Here is a 19,933-nt window from a genome sequence, read left to right as displayed (position 1 = left end):
TTGGAATGTGCCTTGATGTAGGTAAAGGTCACTTCTTGTCCCCGTTTTCGGAGCCGTAACGCTGCACTTTGAATAAGATAAGGAAAAATCGTAAGTTTATAGGCTGCAGTGCCTGCTCTTGACAACGTTTGGAGCACGCTCAAGGCGTCGGTCAGTATAAGACATTGTGGAAGGCCCGACGCGAGGATATGAGGGCCTCCAGATGGCGCAGTGGTAGCGTCGTCGCCTTGTAATCAAGGGGTCCCGGGTTCGATACCCGGTGGAGGCACATGGTGGTTCGGATTCCACTTTAAACTGTAGGTCCAGTCCCGATTACCCTTACTGTGCATAAAGTGGACTTAAAACACCAACTCAATCAATCAAACCGACGCGAGGATATGAAGTAATGCTCTATATATTGCATAACATTCTGCCGAAAAAAATGACGCGTCGGGAGGTAATTTAAATTGTCTAATTATGTTCTGAGACGGGATATAAAATGCAGAACCTACTGCGGTATCGTCTTTTGATCCATCCGTATATATTAATGTCGACTCCGGCCATCTTTCTTGATATTTTCCATGTTCTCCACGGTCGACGTAATGGATATCTAGATTTGGCTCTATGGGGATATTTAATTGGTATATGAGTGGGTGGTCGTGGGTAAATGACAGCTGATAGGCCTCTGTGTCTATGAAATAGCAGTATAAGAAATAATATCGGGGGGTTGAGTGATCTATCCGCTTTATTATCTCCCATTGTCTTTGTATGGCAAATTCTCTATTGAAAGGGTGGGGGTGTATAGCCCATGTTTTGAGTAGAAATTGTACTGTGAGTTTTTTTCGTCTGTGGGTGAGTGATTGTTCATTACTCTCGAGATAGACACTCACGTTTGGGCTGGAAGGCATTAGGCCGAGGCACGTTCGTAAAGCCTGCCGTTGTAATATATCTAACGAGTTCAGGGTTTTTGTGTTTGCCCCACCGTATACTGGGGCTGCGTAATCGTATAATGATCTAAAGCAATTTTTACAAAATAAGAGCATAATGTATGGATGACTCCCCCACTTAGTGGTGGATATGCTTCGTAATATGTTAATATTTTTTTCCCCTTTTACTTTGAGGTATTCAATGTGGGGTCTCCACGTTAGTTTTCTGTCAAAAAAAGCTCCGAGATATTTATAGGAGTCTACAAGAGGTATATTTTGGATACTTGGTATATTGTTTGGATAAGTTAAAGGTTGTAGGTGATTGAAAATGAGGATTGTTGATTTGGAGGGTGAGAAGGTTAGTCCTATACTCCAGAGGTTATCCCGAAGTACAGTGATAGCCCTTTTTAGAGCAAGTATGCCTTGAGTGGCATCAGAAGTTTGTTTATAACAGCATAAATCGTCGGCGTATTGTAATACTTTAAAGTCAGCGAGATCTAATTGGTGGATGTGGTAGGTATATATATTGAATAGTAGGGGGCTGAGGGGGGACCCCTGTGGTATTCCGGTTCGTACTTTTCGGGCCCCGTCCACTCGATCATCGAACCAAAATACAAGATTTCGTTCATTATATAAATTCCAGATAATATTAGCAACGGAAGGATGTATTGATAATGTATCTAGTACATTGCATAGTATTAGGATGTAAACCGAATCATAGGCTTTCTCAATGTCTGTAAACGGGCTAAAACAATAGTCCTTAGTTATCTGACTATTTTGTATTGCTACTGTGAGAGTGGATACGGCATCTTGGCTGCCGTGATTGAGCCTGAATCCCATTTGTGTTGGTGGGAAAAATTGTTGCTTTTCCAGGGTCCAGTTTATTCGTTGTTGTAATGTTTTTTCAAAAAGTTTGGTGAGTACCGGAATTAATACTATGGGTCGATACGATTGTGCGTTGTTGCGAGGTTTGGATGGTTTGAGGATAGGAATTACGATACGATTGTTCCAGGTTATGGGGATAATACCGGTGCGATATATTTCATTGTAAATTTGTACAATGAGGTGGATACCTTCGTCCGTTGGCGCTACAGTCGTTGAAAAAAACTGTTTTGCCGCCTGAATGCTGGCAACCACACACAACATTTGATTGCATTTGTGACGTCATATCCCGTCGTGAAGCGATGCGTTCCACGGTTGCCAGGAACACACATATTCTGTGAAAAATAACATAGTTACAATCAGCCACATTATGTACCGTAAAACGAAACGAGAAAACACGTTCCGTAACCTAACAGAAAGTAGACAAACGATACGAAAAATGGTAGAAAAGAAAATAGAATTCAAGTGGAAGTGGTCATATCGAATTTTTGTCTCAGCTTATATGTCAAATATTTGCAAATCTAGTTACCAAGTTGGCATCTACAATTTAGTCTATCCACTTCGTCCTTCTGATACTAGTTGTCTGTGACACGCTGAACAGATGACAAAATAGAAATGAAAGAACTCAAAATTCCAAAGGTAAGCAACACATACTATAATGTATATTCAGGGCATTATGAGGCAAGTGACAAAAATGGTTGAAAATACGGGGATATAAGTAGTAGTAATACGAACTCCCCGACGACTGTGTTTATCTATGCACCGGCAGTGGCGAAGCGTAGAGTTGCTAGCAGGGTAGGCACAAAAGTGCGATAATATCCATTACTTGCTTAAATCTGTAAAAAGAAAGGGAGGGGGGGGGGCGCTATGTCATGGAGAGTGGTTCAATGTCTCTCCAGGCGCTTCTTTACTTGCCAGTGGCGTGACGTTTTCAAAAGTGTTGTTACCGACCATCAGTACGATAATTATGTCTTAGGCGTTCTCCTCCCGCCCACCAGATGCCATCGATCTAGATTTTTGTTAATTTCGTTTTCCTTTTTTTTTTTGTATTTTTTCAACCCCTGATTTATGCACGCGCCTCCAGAAAGAACTACCAATCATGAGACATCGCGGAAATCCAACGAATAGTGCTCGAGCCCGGTTGTCAATTCTTCATCACTTTTTTCTAAATTTATTTATTTATTTTGCAATGAGGTGAAAAGGGCTAGAAGAACCCCATAATTTTCGGGTCAATATGACGTTTGAGCCGTGAGCAGATGACAGAATTCCGCACCTTCAGCGACTGTCAGTTTAGTACGTTCTACTGTTGCCAACTTAGTTTTTTTTTATCAAGACTTCCTCGCACCAAGGAAAACACCATTGTTATCTGTTGTCTAACTAAAGGAATGGTTGTAATTAATTCCAGTCTTGGCTTTCTAGATAAATGAATTTCTGACACCTGTATGTGCAAGTAAACAATTTTAATTTTGGATATTTTCGTCTCAGTTGTTCTGCTCTATGTTAATCGTCAAGATGAGAATATATGGAAAATGAAATCAAGAGGATCAGGAAACATTAACATGACCACAATTAGGTCACCTGGCTTCGTAACGTGTTAGGATGACCACTACGGGGCTTTCAAGAAAAAACATACGTAAAGGCCTATCTCATTCAGTGTGAATACTTCGCATCCTAGTTTGTTCTACCCACCTTTACGTGATAATAGAACATAGGATCCTTGTTTGGGACCCTTCTATGATGGCAACACGAAAGATTACTATGTAACATATAAACAGGTCATAATAAATGTAGTTGCTTGAAAGAATAGAATCCCAATTTTTAGGCCCAATTTAGCTCTTTTCTGCCAATCCAAAGTGACAACATTGGCCTGTTCCGCCAGACCTGAAACAGACCCCGCGATAACCCCACAACACTCTTTGTCCTAAACACAAAAAAAGACTTCCCTTGCATTGTACTCTCATTGACCGCCCTCTTCTCTTGTTATCCCTCCAGGGTAAACGAAACTATCTACCTCTTCGCTTGTATCGGCTGCATAAAAAAACGTCTGCTTGTAATATCTATTCGACGACAGTGTTAACGCATTAAATAACGTTTCAACAACTTTTAATTTTTTTAAAAAAATTGCTGTCACTTGCTACTCTGCTACTTGCAAAGGAAAATAGAGTTGAAAACATTTTAGAAGTTATTCTTATAAGAAGGAAACATGAAAGACCAAAAGTGGGTCCTACCTTACCGATGATTACATCTTCACTCAATTGTTCTTGCATTTTAGTCCAGCACTTCCTTGCATAAATCTGGTCGCTGCACACGACACGAATCACAAACAAAACTCTACCGCCACGAACCTCGCGCTCCGACACGCTCCCTTGTAGCGTCCTGAGCAGGAGGCAAATTTTCACAGAGAGGAAACAAACAAGCGAGGAAATCCCCGTTCACGATAAAAATAAATTATTCTATTTCCAGTGAAAGTAAAACTACTTTGTAAATATAAGGCGTAACTAGCATTTTAATTTACATAATTTGGTATGAAGACTTACTTTAGAAATATAAGTTCTTTAGACTTTCTGTTTACGTTACGGTGTTGGGTGAATCGACAAGAGCATTAGCACTCTGACCAGAAAACGAAGTCAGAACTACAGTACTCCGTAATTTTCAATTTCGCTTACTCTTGTCGATGAAAGGAAGGAAAACCTAAGTTTCGTACAAAATATGGAGAATGTACAATGAAATAGAAATCTCTTTGCACGAACACAGGCTAATGTTTATAAAAAATGCTGGTACACCACAAATTTCCAACCCTGGCGGAAATGCAGTGTTGCTGACATTCTGTTCGTCCTAGTGGGTAACACCGCGAAGCCGGCCTCAGGAGTACGTTATAAGCATACGCACAGTACTCGTAAGTTTAGATTTTTTTGTAATTATCATAAATGAAAATTCCAAACTTTTGCATTTCATTGCATATGTTTTGACGAAATAAGTACAACTTTAAAAGAGTAATGGCGTGGGTAGGCCCGGCCTCCTGGCCTCATAGGACGCTTCGCCACTGTGCACCGGATACACATGTAATAGTTTGCAACTGAGAACAGGACAGTATATTCGCTACTGATTCATAATTAGATTGTTACTGTGGTTGTACGTGTTTTAGCCGTAATGCAACAACGTGAACCTCGGATACTTCCGTTATCAGCAGAAAAGTACCACAAGGCATCTGGACACAAACCTGTAGATATCAACCTTGCAACGAGATTTGCAAATAGTATTTGACATGTAGCTGGGCGTAAACAGCCACATGCAAGCTGTAAGTCCAATATAATTTATTGTTGTTGATATTTGACATGTAAGTTGAGATAAAATCCGATATTGACACTTCATTTTGAATACGTTTTTACCATGTCGTTGGTTCATTTCCCCCTTCCCCTGAGATGACTGCTGATCTTCTGGCTGATGTTCGGTCTACTGGACGCGTTTCTCGCTTCGTTTTACAGGTAGTAATGTAATCTGTGGTAATGTGGTTGGTTGTTCATCATTTTCACAAAATTTGTGTGTTCCTTGCAACCCTGCCGTGCGCTGTTTCGCCGCAGGAAATGACGTCACAGATACGATCAAATGTTGTGTTGGGTTGCCAGCATCCAGGCGGCAAAACGGCCCTTTTTGAACGGCTGTAGCGTCGAATCGACGCACAAACGAGGAAAATGTTACTGAGAAAAGTTGTTTGTTTTGATATCCTCTATACGAATCTGTGGTCCGTGGGCGCCATTAAAATGACACCCTGTATATATATATCTTTACTATTGCGCCGCCACTAGCTACAACATATTTTGATTTCTATTGTTGCCACATATTTATTTTAATTTTAGTATTGTGAATCATATTCCACTGTGTTACCTTACGTAGCCCCCCCCCCACACACACACGTACGATTTCAGTTGTAAGTTTTAGACTAAGCTTGTCAAATGTCCACTTATATCTTTGTATTCTTGAGCTATTTTAAAAAAAAATCATTTCGCCCCTTCTTCTGGACTATTTCATAGCAATGTTTTCCCACTGGAAGCCCCTTTGCAGATAGAGATCCGAGGCTATAGCCTTCCCAAGCCACCGTCCCCTCCAAATACTCTCTTGGCCTCATGAAAGAAAAATATATATGTATTTCTACGAAATATTAATTTGAAGTGGCAGTTTCTTTTTTCAAACAGGAATAAGTTTTAAATTTTAATAGCTTATAAATTTACACTAGCAATTTTGAGTAAAGGTTTTGCGTAACCCTAAAAGTACATTTAGAGACTGCAAGGTCAACTCTCGATATTTCTGATATATTATAATTTTCATCACAACGTCTTGTAATAATTATTTATTACTTCAATAATCTCCTCGCAAATGTTTCTCGCATATTAAAACATAGATGCCATTTTCTGTTTATATCCTTGTAATGCTGACCTCCGTAGGGAAGTGGTTAGCACAGCGATTTACGATGCCAAGGGTCCCCAGGTTCGAATCCCCGCCCGGGCATGGGTCTACTCTCCTTTCTTCAATTTCATCATATTATCATGAATCCTCATCTTTGCGATTAGCCATATGTGACAGATAAGCGATGTAAAATAAACTAAGTCTATTAATCAATTATTTTTTTAAAACTCTTTAATTCTTCTTTAGCATGCCACGTTTTTGTTAAAATTATATTACGATTTGTAAAATGACAAATTCTAAAGGAGAACACGTAACTTTCTTTGTAGAGCATCGGTCAGAAAGTTTCAGGAATATGGATTTTCAAAATACATTTTTTCACATGTACTTTGCCCCCTTAAAAGTAGCGCGTTTTCAATTGTGTTACTAATCATTAAAAGGATGCCTCAATACCATCTTGGAGGATGACAATTATTATTTTCCCCCTACTAAAAGTAATAATATACTTTCGCTCTCTGAATGTCCCATATAAATGTTACGGGCCGTCTGCTTCAGCCGAGCTCACTGCTTCTCCGGTGACGTCAGGCGTTCGTGCAAGATCGGCAATCTTCGGATGGCATTACCTAATCTCTATGTACCTTGATTGTTACGTACCCGCACAAGTAAACCATGTGGCCAATGATTGAAATAAGGAATCATAGATGGCAGCACGCGGAAGAAATATTAGGATCGCAGATTTTAGTAACAATGCGCACGCGAATTGAATGAAAGTGTTTGGTGAACTGAAATTAATTGTGATGACATAAATTTATGAACTGAGATAAACAATGGAAACGGATAAAAGCGAGATAAAGAAATGATCAACACGTGCGGCATATGTGATTATATGTAAAGATAAATGAAGTTAAAAAGCGATTACAATTTTATATCTCTACCGTCTTAGTAGGAACGAGCTTTTCTACTAGACATTTTTGGTTGTTCTCCCCGGTGTGGCGGCCGCCAAGCACTTCCGTTGCGGCGCATCTATTGCTGACCCAGATCGAGGTTGAGCGCGGGACAGGCAGCGCCCTTCGATTAACCCCTTTTTTCTGCTTGTGTTAGGCTATTGTGCAGCAAAATGTTGATTTGGATTATTTTGTATCTTTGATAAAGCCCAAAAAGAAGGGAAATCTAGCAGGAAAGATACGGGACTCAATCCAATGTCTAATAAACGAAGGAATTTGGATATAGGTACCTTTGTAAATAAGAGATATATTTACTAGAAAAATAAATACATGAAAGGCATATGATTTCATTATTAATTAATAGAAGAAGAAGTTTCTAGAAGAATAAGTATATTGATTAGTAGAAGAAGAAGTCTACTAACGAATAGGGGAATAAGTATATTGATTAGTAGAAGTGGAAGACTATCAACGAATAGAAGAAGAAGCCTATTAACTAATTGATAGGAGTAGAAGTCTATTAACTGATTGATAGAAGAAGAAGTCTATTAACCAATTGATAGAAGAAGAAGCCTATTAATTAATTGATAGGAGAAGAAGTCTATTAACTGATTGATAGAAGAAGAAGTCTATTAACCAATTGATAGAAGAAGAAGCTTATTAACTAATAGAAGAAGTCTATTAACTAATTGATAGAAGAAGGAGTCTATTAACCAAATGATAGAAGAAGCAGCTTATTAACTAATTGATAGAAGAAAAGGTCTATTAACCAATTGATAGAAGAAGAAGTCTATTAACCAATCAACAATAGAAGAAGAAGTCCAATAACCAATAGAAAAATTAGTCTATCAACTAATAGAAGAAGAAGCCTATTAGCCAACAGAAGAGGAAGTATTTTACATATCCATAAAGAAGAAGAGGGGGCCTACTAGCAGAGTAAAAAGAAGCTTGTTACCCAAATAGAAGAAGAAGTCCATCACATATCCATAAGGAAGAAGAAGCATCCCAGTAGATGAAATATATTTAATGGAGATATATGTGACCAAGAAACAAAGAGCCAGCTCTAAATACAATCCTGTGTATAAATTTAATGTAATATAAAAATTAAGAATATACGGTGCATTGTACCTTCCGTAGTAGGTTAAACAAGTTGTTTCCTTTGTTTTTTTCTTCCTTCTAAAACAGTGACGTGCGGTGACGTCGACACTTGGGGTAGCAGTCAGTGGCGTGCTCAAGGGGGTTGGGGATTGATGTGGGTCACACCCCTCCCCCCATTATGGCCCAGTATTCCTAAAAAAAGAAGAATGTCAATAACAGGAAAAGATTGCAAAATGATGAATGCAATCATGGGGTAAGATGTTTGAAAAAAATATTATGCATTTCTTTAAATTTTCTTCTCAGGTAACAGGTTACGTGTTTTGCTTGTCTCTCAATAACTTAAGGTTTAATAAATGATATGTTGTGTGCATTTTGTATTTTGTTTAACCAGGCACAAATGATCTGTGATAATAATATAAGTTATGTGAGAAAAATCGAGACGCGATACCTTGACTTGGAATTTAGCATTTAAATGTCTGATTTCTGTGCAGTTTTCTGAAGCTAGGACAATTCCCTTATTGGTGGAGTGTTTCAGATCTGCAGGGACAGCTCTTCTTTACTCAACAGTAAAGTCAATCATTCGATCATGTTTGTGCATGCCAATTTCGACAGCCAGCGTAGAGAGAAGTTTCTCGAAGTTGACGTAGGTGAAATAAAAAATAAGAACCACCATGACACAAGATCGACTCGAGGAATTATTGATGATGTTTGTTGAACAAAACTTTTGCAGAAATGTTAATCTTTCGCATTGCATTGATAGATTCAGATCGACGGCCCTCGTAGGCTTCTTTTGAAAACTCAACTGTTAACCTTGGTATTTTTAACATGCACAAACATTTCAGTACAAATAGAGGAAAATTAAATAAACCGTACGGCACCGGCGCCACAAGAGAAAGGTAGTTTCGTCTGCATGCTTAGAGTGTAAGGTGGATGGTAATATTTTGGAAAGGAGGACAGAAATCAATGATCGATCATAAGTTAACTTTCGTCTTTCGGAACACACATTGAAAAAATATTGTATGTAATACCTCGTATCATGTACTACGTTTTATTATAACAAATACAAAATACATTAACAATATAGAGGCATTATTTATATTATTTAATTATTAAATATTAATAATTAAATGTTAATAGTTTCGTTAAAAGCATATAGAAATATGCCTGTATAATATGGGATCCTTTTTACTAGTGTTGTACCATCCCAAAAAGTTCTTACGTTAATTATACTGTATTATTAAACATAAAAAAATCGTCATATAGATAGTACATATAAAATTGCTAAAAAAATAGTATTAGGAAGGGGGGTTCTGTTTTACTTATCGTACCCCTTGTTCACGAATCCTGAAACCGCCAGTGAGTTAGGAAACGAAATGGTAGCGTGTATAATACATCAATGTAAAGATGAGACTCAGGAGATTACGTAGATAAAATATAGGTTAAAGAAGAAATGAAGAAAGAAATGCAGGATTTTTTTATATGTTTTAGAGTATGGCATGAGGGACCAAATATATTTTTTTCACGATTTTTGGTGATGACGTATTTTGAGATATTCAAGATGAAAGGTCAAGGTCACTTGACCAAATTATATTTAAATCGAAAGGTGGGCTTGTTATATTTCACTGGAAAGCTTGTTCAATTTCCTGTACAATAAGCTTTATTTGAGCTTCCTAGGTGAAATAGTGGCGGAGTTACAGCACATTTAGTATAGCTAAGCGGGCTCAAAAAGGGCAATTTCTGCTAACTTTGACCTTGAATAATTTAACAATTACAAGACGCACGAGACTGAAAATTTTCAGAGTTACTAAGTTCCGTGCATCGTTTCAACTCCCCAAATTTCATGAAAATCGGAGATATTCAGGTTGGAAAATGCACTTATCTGTGTTGATTTGGCATGGAATGACTCGCAGGTATTTTACAAGAAAGTGACCGCCAAACAATTGACCGGAACTTATGATGTGTTCGGTTTAGCTACAATAGGCTTACTGGCTTGTAAAGGAACGTGAAGTCATATGATTCTTTGCATTGTTGTTATTTTGAATGCCCAGTAGCCCAGACCCGTAGCCAGGCAGGGGCCATGGGGGGCTGAGCCCCCTTCTGGCACTGAGGTCAGCCCCCTTGACATTAGGTAAAGCTATTTTGTTGCAGTGAAAAGTGAAAATGTGGATAGCAGATATTTTGCTCACAACTTTGGTGAGGGTTAAATTCAGGGAGCATGAACAGCAGCTATTATATTCATTCATTTTATTTATAAGCAAGTATTTAGGATATTCTCTTCTCTAGACTTCAGAAAGTTTCTTCACAGGGGAGCTTCATTATCTGTACCTTCGTTACCCCTGTTGCAACCCCCATTTATACAGAAATCTGTGACTTTGATGCCATTATGCAAATTCCCTCCTCATCTGCATCAAAGGTTAACAGCTCCAAAGTTTTGGGAACGAAGGGGAGGAAACAAAGGCAGGAAACATGCCTAATATTTGCAATAAGACATACCTGGACAAAAGCCGGAACGCCAACCACATAAGTATAGAACGACAATTATTGCTACTACTAATAATAACAATAACAAATGCATATTAAGATAACAATGGTATTATGAAAGTCTGTCTGTCTGTCTCTCACGTCAGCCATTTCAGGAAATTAGATTCATTCCTTACCTCTTTATCCATTCCAGATAGTACAATACGCAGATGATTTCTGTTTTTACTGTACTACAGATGATGCGACCCAACCCCCTCCATGTAGGACTGCCTTGACGGGGCGAGGGGGCTTAGTAGGGAGGCCATTTTCATCACATCATTTCACCCATTCTTCGCATCCATATCTCACGCTTTCAACATTCCATCACGTCATTCATCTCCATATCTTTGACCTCCCTATTAAGTAAGATAGGGAGGTCATTTTCATCTCATCATTTCACTCATTCTTCACATCCATATCTCACGTTTTCACCATTCCATCACGTCATTCATCTCCATATCTTTGACCTCCCTATAACTAAGGGTCCTGCTAGAGGAGACAACCTCGATAAAAAAACCCTATCCCAAGGTGTGAGTTGCACGTGCCGATGGGACAGTGTTGGCTGCAGGGGTAGGTGCAGTCGCGAACGTGGCCTCGGGGATTTCGGTTTGGTCCTCGAGTAGCCTCCATTTTTGGGGGTAGGCCTTCCTCGGCATAGAGGGCATGTCGAGGCGACAATTTATGGACCCTCCAAAATAACAACATTTTGTATATGGGTACAAAAAACAACTCAAACGGGGGGAAACCCCCAAAACGAGCGCGGCCTTCGAGCCCGCTCCAAGTAGTGGAAAAGACAAGTAACGTGCCACGTTACCTTGTTATCAGTATTGTTGAAAAGACCGATAGTAAGGATGTTTCTGCAACAACAAAGAAACACGGAGCTGCTACATTGAAGGACTTGTCACCATTCCTTATCAAGAAACAGCTAGACTACGCCGCTGGTTCCGATGTTCCAGAAATAAAGAAGCTGAGAAACGGGAGTCTACTTATCCAGACCAGCACAGATCGCCAGACCAACAACCTTTTGAAGTTACGATCTTTGGGCCACTTCACTGTTAATGTTGAACCCCATCGTCAACTTAACAGTAGTAAAGGTGTGATTCACCACTGGGATCTGCTAAATGCTGAGGAGGAAGAGATCCTTGAAGCACTCTCAGACCAACATGTCACCGCAGTGCAGCGAATCAAGACGCGAAAATCCGGAGAACTTGTGCCAACTGCTTCGATTATACTAACATTCCAAACGACCACTCTCCCAGATATTGTACGGGCTGGATATTTGAGACTTAAAGTCCGGCCATACATCCCTAACCCGATGCGATGTTTCAAATGCCAGCACTTTGGGCACACTCAGCCTTCCTGCAAGGCCACTACCGCCCTTTGTGGTAAGTGTAGTCTGCCTGATCATGGGACCGAACCTTGTTCTTCTGGTCCCAAATGCATTAATTGCCAAGGCGAGCACCCAGTCTGGCATCGTGACTGCCCCTCTTTCCAACAAGAGAAGAAAATCAGAGAGTTGGTCGTCATAGAGAAAATCTCTGCTGGCGAAGCAAAACAACGTCTCCGGGAAAGTATACGCACCACTTTACCTGTGCCATTCGCTACAGTTGCTGCAGCTGCTCTTACCCGCCGCAGTGTGGGTGTACAAACCAGCGACGTATCAACTCAAACACCAACGATTCCCGTAGTAGCCCGCCCTGCTTCGAGGAAACCAGCAACCACTCCTCGCTCCACAGAGAGGAAGTTCAAGCAGGTGCATACAAGGGAATATTTTCTGAAGTCTACTAGCTCTCCAGTCAGGGTGGCAGCCACCACTCTGAAACTTAAGGCGCAGCTGAAAGCTGCCCGACGGGCGCTCAAAGCACCCGCCCCCACTGCCCCTTCTTCATCCCCTTTGCCCTCTGTGTCCTTACCCGAGGACATGATACAGGACGAAGCCGCGTATGAAGAATTTATCAAGGTGACAGGGCCTAGAAATAAAGTACGCCTTAAAAGGTAACTATCATACCTCCAGCTATGGCTTATTGTCTCCAATGGAACCTTAACGGTTTCCGTACACATCTCGAGGAACTGCAAATTCTAATATCTGAATTTGACCCTGCCATCATATGTCTCCAAGAGACACATTTTCGTCCAAATGAATCAGTGATTCTGAACGGATACACGCTTTACCGTACCGACAAGCTTCCTGAGGGTCGTCGTGCACACGGTGGTGTTGCAATAGGTGTTCGAGATAACATCCACTCAACACCAATCTTTCTCACCACCCCCCTCCAAGCTGTCGCCGTGCGGGTCCATCTACCACAGCCAATATCCGTTTGCAGTGTCTACATCACAAGGGAGGAGCGATTCTCCCTTGAGGACCTCCTTTCTATATTCGAGCAACTTCCGTCTCCTGTAGTTCTTTTGGGCGATTTTAATTCCTACCATCGTTTGTGGGGCTCCGTTCGTACAGAGCCCCGGGGTCAAATTATAGATCAATTCCGTGATGCGTCAGGTTTAACGTTGCTGAATGATGGGACTCCCACATATTTCAGTCCTTCCTCAGGCACACACTCTGCGTTGGACTTGTCCTTCTGCAGTCCCAGCCTTGCTCCTACCACATCTTGGAGCGTTCACCCTGATCTCTGTGGGAGTGATCACTTTCCACTGCTTCTAACTTTCGAACATCTTCAGCACTCACGTGAACAACACCCTCACTGGCATCTCAGTCGGGCCGACTGGGGTGCCTTCGAGCGTGCAGTGGACATTGAAGTCGATCTAGCGTCGACTTTGCCAGCCGTCGACGCCTTAGATATATTTGTGTCACGAGTGCATGATGCTGCACGCACCTCCATTCCACATCCCAGTGGACCTGCGAGGCGACGCCCAGTTCCCTGGTGGACTGCGGAGATCAGTGCAGCCATCAAGGACCGCAATCATGCCCTAGATCGATTCAATAGGAACCACACTGCCGCAAACCTCGAGCAGTTCCGCATTAAGCGTGCCCGTGCCCGTCGGCTTATTCGAGCCAGTAAGAAGGCGTGCTGGGTCCAATACGTGTCTTCTCTGACGAAGCAGGCTTCGTCGAAAGCCGTTTGGACCAAAGTACGTCGCATCCAGGGGGGTGCATCTACTCCTCTGAGCGCTCTGGAGCACGATGGGACGTTGTACACTGATTCCGGAGACATAGCTAATATCTTGGCCACGCAGTTTTCTGATGCGTCTAGCTCTGAAAACTATGAACCACGTTTCCGCCGTGAGAAGGACCGTCAGGAACGACGCCCTCTAATTTTTCGAAGTCATAACACCGAGCCATACAACTCTCCATTCACTGAACGGGAGTTTGATCAGGCACTTCGAGATTCTAAGAATACAGCTCCTGGAGTGGACAAGATCCACTATGAGATGCTTCGTCATCTGCCCATTGGAGCAAGAAATTTCCTTCTGGCGGTATTCAACAGGCTTTGGTTGGAGGACTCTTTCCCCACTTCCTGGAAAGAAGCTATTATTGTTCCCATCCTGAAACCAGGTAAACAACGCACTGCAGCCTCGAGTTATAGGCCCATTGCCTTAACCAGCTGTGTGTGCAAGTTGATGGAACGCATGATCAACAAGCGTCTCACCTGGTTTTTGGAGGAAAACTCATTGATAAGTAATTTTCAATGTGGTTTTCGCTCCAACCGTTCCACACTGGACCATCTGGTTCAGCTGGAAACACATATTCAGGATGCATTCCTCAACAAGGAACATTTAGTTGCAGTTTTCTTTGACCTCCAAAAAGCATATGACACAACGTGGCGCTTTGGCATCCTAAAGCAGCTCCATTCTTGGGGCGTGCGTGGCCATATGGCGTACTTTATTGTAAACTTTTTATCCGATCGTTTTTTCCGCGTACGTGTTGGGAACTCCTTTTCGGATCTTCACGAACAAGAGAACGGTGTCCCGCAGGGCAGCGTATTAAGTGTGACTCTGTTTGCCATAGCAGTGAACAGCGTTATGGCAAGCATTGTTGCCCCTGTACATGGTCTACTGTATGTAGACGACCTCACGATCTTTTGTCGCTCACGGAATCTCGCGTCAGCTTCTCGTCAACTCCAACTGACGATAAACCGTTTGGTTGAGTGGTCCTCCCAAACAGGTTTCACCTTCTCATCCGAGAAATCCGTGTGTGTTCACTTTTGTCGTCAACGTACATGTCATTTCGATCCTGACCTGTACATGGGGAAATCTCCCCTGTGCTTCGTGAATGAGGTCCGCTTCCTGGGCCTCATTTTCGATAAGAAATTAACATGGCTCCCTCACCTTCGCCAGTTAAAATTCTCTTGTCTTCGAGTTCTCAACCTTCTACGCGTTTTATCTCATACTTCTTGGGGTGCTGATAGGACGGTATTGCTTCGTCTATACCGTGCACTCATCAGGTCGAAGCTAGATTATGGATGTGTTGTGTATTCTTCTGCCCGCCCATCTAGACTTCGCATCCTAGACACTGTCCACCATGCTGGTATACGTGTGTGCACTGGTGCCTTTCGGACCAGTCCAGTCGCCAGTTTGTATGTAGAGGCATCTGAGCCGTCGCTGTCTCTGCGAAGACAGCGGCTGGTAGTTAACTACTTCCTCCATCTTCGCTCGATGCCTTCACATCCTTCATTTCACACCATCTCAGACGAGGGTAGGCTGGCAAGGTATCAGCTCCACCCTAGTGTCACTAGACCATTTGGTGTTCGTGCAGACGAGATCCTGTCAGCACTTGGTGTTGGCAGTGATCTTCCTGGCGTCTCTCCACTCATTCCGCCTCTCCCTACCTGGGAGTTTCCTGCACCTTCTATCGATTTTTCTCTGACTGCTCTTCCAAAGTCAGAGACACCAATGGTTGTTTACCAGCAACGGTTTTTAGAGCTTCGTGCGAAGCACCCCAATTTTAATGTGTTTTACACGGATGGGTCCAAAACATTCGAATCAGTTGGTTGCGCTTTCGTCCTAGACTCTCAAAGTTCCAGTTTCTCGCTACATCCTGCCTGTTCCATCTTTACGGCAGAGTTGTACGCCATTCTAAAGGCACTGGACTTTGCAGACGTCAATGGGCTGGAGAAAGTCCTTGTGTGCTGCGATTCGACCAGCGTGTTGCAGTATCTGGATTCGCCGTATTCCCGGCATCCGGTAGCGCAACGCATATTCAGACGGCTTGTGTCCTTATATGCCAGCACAGATGTACACTTCTGTTGGGTCCCTAGCCACGTGGGCATCCAGGGGAACGAAGCAGCTGATGCTGCCGCCAAGTCTGCTCATGCAGATGGCGACGTTCTCGTCCACCTTTTGCCAGCTAGCGACCTGCAGAACGTGTTCCGTTGTCGCCTTCTTGACACTTGGCAGGCCGAGTGGGATACGGAAACGGGGAACAAGCTTCACGCTGTTAGGCCCACCATAGGTGCTTGGCGTTCCTCGTCTCGTCCCTCTCGGCGAGAAGAAGTTATTCTTACCCGCATACGTATAGGACACAGCCGTCTCACGCATGGTCACCTACTTCAAGGGCTGGACCCTCCGTTGTGTCGTGCTTGTAATGTTTTATTAAGCATTCGACACATTCTCGTTGAATGTGTCGATCTTGCTTACCTCCGGTAGACTTTTAACCTTTCCGGCTGTTTGTCATCCCTCTTGGGTGATGACAGCAGTATTTTATCACATGTTTTTAGTTTTTTGCGAAGAGCTGGACTCTTCCACCGTCTGTAAGGAGGTTTTTAGTTTGTTCTGACTTTTTAATGTTTCGTGTTTGTCTCGTGCAGGTCTCTTTACAACCTTGCACTTTTATTTTTTTTTCCCCAAGGGGCTATCTACACCCCTTTTTTAAATCTCAGTCAGAATTTTAGATAAGGGGACATTTCCCCGTATATACAGAAGGGTGCGAAATGGCCTTAAGTGCCGACGCACCCATAAATTTTAACTCAATCAATCAATCAATGATGCGACCCAAGGCGTAATCAAAACGCAGAGATTAATTAGCACCATTAGAGAATGGTTTCATAATGCAGGATTAACCCTTAGTGAAAATAAATCCAAAATCATTTGCTTTAATAACAAACACGCAGACAGTTATCCCAATAATATTTTACAAATTTCTGACATTCCAGTGACAGATTCTCACAAATATTTAGGTGTGCATTTTGATAGACGTTTTACATGGAATACACACATTTTATATTTTATTGAACAAAGGTCAAAAGTTTTAAAACATAATTCGTAGTATGACAACAACAAAACGGGGTGGCCACCCAGAAATTATACTTCTTTTTTATAAAAATTGCGTTCGCTCATTTTTCGACTATGCAGCTTTCAGCTACGGGTAGTGTTGCCCACGAGACGAGGCGAGACTTTGGTCTGTCCCGTCCCGTCTCGTGAAAATGCTGTCTCGTCTCGTGTCTCGTCTCGAAAATATTCGTTTGTCCCGTCTCGTGTCCCGTCTCGAAGGGTTCTGTCTCGTCTCGTCTCGTCCCGTCTCGTTTTGTCTCGTCTCGTCCCGTAAAAGTGATCCGGGATATCATGCCAACAAAATTCAAAAGTAGCAGAAACACGAAATATTTTTCCGGAAAGTGGGATAAAGCTCCAAATATTTTACCCATTGCGTGGTGAGAATAAATAAGGTTCGTTAATCATGAGGACATTAATATTAAAAATGCAGTTTGTTGGTTACTGATTGCTAGGTATCTTATGAAATCTACCTTGTGGTTTTTCTCGCTTCCATACAACTGTCTATCCATCGTACATTTATACCGCGTTTGTTAGAACCTGTCCCGTTTCCCGCGCTAGCGATCGCTCGACAGTTTTGGTGCCAATGAGGAACGAGAAAAAAGTCGTCTGCTGGGCAGCGAGGAGCGAATGGAAGGCAGAAGAGAGGCGCTTACGTAGACGCTGTTGCCACGTTGCGTATTTTAATTTGCTGCCTGGCTTTGGGTTTCCCCAACACGGAGTTCAGGCTGTCGCTAGAAAAGCCAGCAATCAGCTAGCGCGGGAAGCGGGACAGGTTGTAATAAACACGGTATAAGTGAGTGCTCTTTTTCATTACTGCTATACCTTTGGAAGTCTTGAAATGTTTTCCAATAGACCTTCTTTCTTTCTGAATGTCGAGCTTCCGTGCACTATAAAAATGTACATTTTTTCTTTAAATTCTAAGCTTGGCGCTGGGGAGCAACAAAAAAGTTTTTAAATGTGTAGTACGAACACAAAAGACTATTTAAAATTTCAATATTTAGTATATTACAAATAGAAAGCATTTATTGTTCTCAATATTGTTAAACATCTTCTATGACATAAGTTTCAAAAAGTGTTTCTTTGTGATATTGTGCTGTTTCTTATGCCCAACTTATGACGCACATACTTCTTTGTTTTCTTTTTAGCCTCTAAGTCCGGTACCACCACCGCTTGATCTAATTATCCTTGGGCAGGCACGCATCTAGAAATATATGTCGGGGGAGGGTGTCCGAGCCAAGTGTTTCAGAAAAAATGATAATAATAACATTAACGACAACAATTAAGCAAATGTTTAAATTAATACATTAATATAATTCATAGGTCTATTCACTTCAATATGTAAATTAATCAATTCTATTATTGTTATTGCATGAAATGTTACAAAGATGGTAGAAGAATAGTAATATAACAGCACGAATATTAGCTAATATCTAGCTTACGTGTAGATAAGATCGTCAAATCTGCATAAAAACAGCTGTCCTGGCAAGAAAATTAATGTCAAAAAAGGTGATGAATTGAATATTTGCTGAATAACAAAAAAAGATGTTACATCCAGTTGACGAAAAATAAAGTTCCTGATTAATATTTTATGTTCATTATTATAAGTAGTAGTGTACATAAATCTTCATTGATACTGTCATTCAAAGCAGTATGATCCCAATAGAATCCTTGTTTTCTAGTAAGTTCGGCAGGAATAAGTAACCCTCGATTATGCTAAACAAATATATTTTTTTGTTTAGCTAGAGCAAGGCCCCAGGAGGATGCAATGAACGGTCCTCGCGTTCGGTACCCAATGGAGTCACAAAGTGGATCGGATCGCACTTTAAACTGTAGGTCGGTTCGCGATTTAGCCTATTTGTGAATCAAGTGGACTTAAAAAAACAACAAAAAAAACAACAATATCAACCTTAAGAATATTAGAATCCACTAATTCACCCGCAGGTAAGTCAAATTTCACATATCCCTCTTCATCCTCGTTCATAGACTTCCTGCAATACTCTTGTGTTGCATCCCACCAGGTGCGAGAAATATGAAGAGTTATTCTTTCCCTGTACTGCGTTATTTCTTTTCATAACAGTAAGGCTAAATTCTCGTTTTATCTGAATTTTTAAAAAATGTGCAAAATACGTCTCTATCTTTAAACAACCACCCTTTCCCATGTATGTGTAAAATAATCTCACTCTGTCTCAGAAAACCTCTTCCTACGATCAAATGAAGGAAACAACTCTCAAGTCTCAACAATTATAAATTTTTGCTTAAATTTCCTATCATTTATACAAACAGTAGCACATATCACGTCCTTTGGTGCAACATTGTCAACAGCTAATGTTACTTTCCTAATAAATTTACTTCCAACCAGTGACGGCGCCAGGGAAATATGACTGGTGGGGGGGGGGGGGAAGGCTGGCAACAAAATATTGTAAGGGGGCAGTCACATTAAAACGCCCGAAAACACTACACATATATATATACTTATATAATAATACTTATAATAATAATAATAATTATATTTATTATTATATTCATGTATGGTGTTTTGTGTTTGTCTTTTTTTTAGAGTGGACGTTTACTGCCTAAATTTACATCTTGATTACGAGTTTATCTCCACATGATTCGTTTTAATAAAGACATTAATTATTTTTTATTGGTATGTTGCGTTGTCTCTAGTGGCCTATTTCAGTATTGAAAGACATTCATAATTTTATAATTCATCGTCTTTCTTGAGATGAAACTACTGATATAAATATTTAAGTTATAAGATAATAATATAAATGACGAAAAAATGCTTCTAAGAGTTCAATTTTCTTGCAAAATAAACGTGACGTTGGAAGAAATTAATCTTCTTAAGTATTCGAAACAATGTGAGGCACTTAGTGAAGTGCAATTCTCCTGTAGGAGAATTCTGCTATATGTGCTTTGGAGAACACATTGCCCACCTTTGGTACGTCCAGGACTTGACAT

This window comes from Lepisma saccharinum, chromosome 5 (genome assembly GCF_977018435.1).
Source record: "Lepisma saccharinum chromosome 5, izLepSacc3.1, whole genome shotgun sequence".
In the NCBI taxonomy this organism is placed as follows: Eukaryota; Metazoa; Arthropoda; class Insecta; order Zygentoma; family Lepismatidae; genus Lepisma; species Lepisma saccharinum.
The sequence above is the reverse complement of the archived record's forward strand: the minus strand, read 5'-3'. Positions refer to the sequence as shown.